This window comes from Teleopsis dalmanni, chromosome 2 (genome assembly GCF_002237135.1).
Source record: "Teleopsis dalmanni isolate 2A chromosome 2, ASM223713v2, whole genome shotgun sequence".
NCBI lineage: Eukaryota > Metazoa > Arthropoda > Insecta > Diptera > Diopsidae > Teleopsis > Teleopsis dalmanni.
The window spans coordinates 129,715,025-129,719,083 of NC_051847.1; positions in this window are offsets into that span (position 1 = coordinate 129,715,025).

The window sequence follows — 4,059 nt, forward strand, 5'->3', positions numbered from 1 at the left end:
GCAAAAAACCCGTATTCTAATGAAATTTTAATTATTCATAAAAATGATTTTACTTACATTTTCCAACATTTTATTAAATGATAGTTGTAGACCTTCAACTTTATCATAATCTTCCTGTGGTATAAAAATATTATATTGAGAGAACAGTGCATATGTATCAACTATAAGATTTAAGGCTATATCCATACTAAAATGAAAAAAAAAAAATAATTATATAGTAATAAATGAAATGAATTCTTATATATCTTACGATATATATTTATCTCGGATTTTTTCCAAACAGTTCATGGCCAAACGTACGTCATCTAAGTCATTTATAGGTTTGCTTAATATACTCTCCATTTCCGAAATAAAGTCAACCATTTCATCAAGTTGCTTTTTATACTGCGCACTTAGCAACTGACCAAGCATTGTCTTCCACTTTTTCGATTCTGCAATGAAACGTTCCACAGCCTTATCTAGAAGTATTTACAAGCGACCCAGTAAGCAAATATATATATATATATAACAAATGATATAAATGTCTTACCGACGCGTATTTCAATTGGTCCAATTGTTCTGGTTAATTTCATTTTCTCAATATCACTAGTTATTTTATCGTAGTATTCAAATTTATCACGTATATCTATAGTCAAAGGAAGTGTGTCTACAAAAGCTTGTATGATGTTCTCACGTTCATCGGACCACAAGTACTTATATTTATTGTAAAAGTTCTAATATATATTATATCATACAATAATAATTATTAGTAAGAATATACATCTATAATTATTTATTAAAATAATAAATTTTATACATACATGTAAATATTGGTCAATATCATTCTTATACAACATAAGACCAGAAGCTATATTTTGTATAGCTCTTTGCACATCCTTATGTTCTATTACATAGCGGTAAAAGTTGCGGTCATATCGATTTTCATCTGTGAATATAATTTATTAATAATGCGCCATTGATATTGAAAATCCTTGCTATCTTACCTATTGTTACTCTACGCAGTCTTCTCTCATAGGTCTTGGCTTGTTTACCCCAAGTAGAAACGAAGTAGTTAATTTCGGTACAAACTTGTACTGCTGCATAAAAATGTTGTTGCATCAGTTCCAACGATGGATCAATAGTACATCCATTAACAAAATCCAGATACAAATCAGTGTATAGAATTGGGTTTTGATTGAATGTACGGTAATTAGATCTTTAGGAAAAACATGGTATGAATAAAAGTTACATGAAATACAAGTTGATATATTTTATATTATTTGAATAAGTCTATTTACTTTAAGATATTATGTCGTATAAAATCTAACGATCTTTTTGAGCATGTTACAAGCGCTTGTATCATTTTTGAGTTATAAAAGGAAAATAGATCCATACAATCATTTCGTAAATGATATAATTCGTATCTTAAAGTTTCATAATTCTTGAACTGCATCGATTTTAGTATATCGTCCGGTGCTAAGTAAATTGTACGATATATTTTATGAAATTGTATCCAATCCCATTTATCAACTGGCAGAGCGCTTTCTACACGCCAATTATTGTCATTAATCTTTTCTGCTGGCAGCTGATAGACGCGTCGTCCTTTTGAATCAATTGGACCAAAATTCAGCAATTCAACAAACATATTAATTAAATCGACCACGGCACGTTCCAGACATATTGATGTTTTTTCCAATTCCAACTCTAAACAATTCAATAAAGTTTTAAAATGTTAATGTTAATGTTATTATTATATATACAAAGAAAATAATTGTTTTGGAAACAATCGTATAGGAACTGGAGGCATCCATTTACAATATTAAACAAGTTACATGGTGGTAAAAAAAAGTACTGATTAAAAACTTCATTCAATCTTCCATTATCTAATATGTTTTTGTACATAAAAGGGTTTTGAAATGTTATGAGACATTTTTCAAGAACCCTAAATAATTTCAGAATTGTTGTAAAATACTTATTGACTGTTTCTTATAAGTCATAAGCAACGTAGATATTTTTAATATATCTAGTTATATTATTTTTATCATTAAATATAAATATCCTTTTATAGTTATTTAATAGATCTAAATTCAGCTACTTGGATGAATCATTTTTAAGTCATTGGAGTGTTTTTAATTATACATTCCATCTATGTAAATTTTTTATTAGTACTACGAATCTCGATTAATATTGTAAATCGTAACCTCCCCATTAGACGATTTTTAGCATTTCTTAGATAAAGGCATGATCTTGAGCATTTATACAATTTATTTACAAAACATCCTGTATTTTTATTTTCTTGATATATTACCTAATTCCTGTCTGAGCTTATTGCTTTCGTCCAAAAAAACTTCTGAAAGTACGGGTGCTGGGGGCATATAGACATATAAAAAACGTGTTAAATACTCAATCTCTCTAGAAACACGTATCTCATCAATACTGGTTACATATTTATAAAAAGTTGCAACTTGTGTTATTCTCTGTAATATAAAGTGTATATAATTTTTTAAATAAATACAGTTTGCTGATTTCTTAAAAGAGCTTACCTTTTGCGCTGCTGCTATAAAATCCTCAAGATTCTCAGAAATCCAAGTGATTCTTGATAAGCCAGGCTTTAATAGAAGTATTATTTCTTGTAATCGAAAACGCATTATGTTTATAAAGACTGAACTAATTGATGTACGCAACTTATCGAAATCATCTAATGCAATTTGCAATGCTGCGCCCATATTTAATAAGTGTTTCTTGCAATATGTGATAACGCTAGCAATATTGGGTACCGCTACATCAATAAAAATACTATGTAAATTCTTCACATTAACAAAAGTTTATAGGTATTAACTTACTTAAATTCATTTTCAGCATCCATTGGGTTTCTTCAATTAATTGTACAATTGCATTATCGAGTGTTACACTGTATTCAGCATCTTCGCTCTTACAAATTAGAACAGGTGCATTTATCAAGCACCGCACCTCTTCAGCATAGTCATACCAGGCCTTATGATAAGTCATTTCGTAGTGGCATATAATACCATTCATATAGTTATAGTAACGTACAGTACGCTGAGCTTTTCGATGTCCAAGTACGCATGGTCTCACTTTTAAAATTTTCATTGGTTCATCAATTTTTTTAAAAATTGATCGTATCCAAAGTATACGTCCAGCCACAGGTGGCATATTTCTCGGTAAAAACGGACATCCACGTTCTTCATTATATCTATAAAATCATTTATATACATATATATATGTATAATATGTTAAAACAGAAAAAAACTTTTATACATGAAGTACATACACATCTTTAAGATTTATCATTTCCTGCTCTAACATTTCTGCCACTTCCAAATATCTACGATCCAAGCATAAGCAATCCAAATTCAATTTTTCAAAACGCTGCAATATCAGTAACAAGGCATCAGTCACGGGCACACCAGTCATTAAAAATTTCACATACTGCTGCATACCGATTTCAGCTTGTTCTATATCTCGCATATAAATTTTAAAATCTTTATCAAACAGATCAGAACGATAATTTAACGGATCGTAGGGCTTCACATTCATTGCTGCCCGCGCTGCCTTTATTTGTGCATTGAATTTCTCCATACCGCTTATGCATATTCGATCCAATACCGAATAAGTAATTTCGGTATTGAATATAACTTTAACCTATATATAAAAATACTTATTAGTTTCTAAAACTTGAAATGAAACTTGAAAGAATAGGTGCCTTCCACTAGTTACGCGAATATGAAAGATCATACTTACTTTAGAAAGTCGTTCCAAAAAGAAATCTACACATGTAAATATGTATACAGAAGAGACTTTCCAAGGATTTTCTTTTGCATTCGCCATATCTTCGACTGTCCCTTCATATACTTTTTTGTAAAATTCTATTATTTCATTACATTTTTCTATTCGTTCAATGATAATCTTGGGATCTACACGCCAAATGGATACAGTGCCATTTTCAGTTAGGAAATTCTTACTTGTTATCGTTAACTGGTTTGAGATCTTAACAAATAGACCAGTAACGTTAATAGGAGTATTAAAATAATGTGCTGTTTTCGAAACATTTCGAATAGC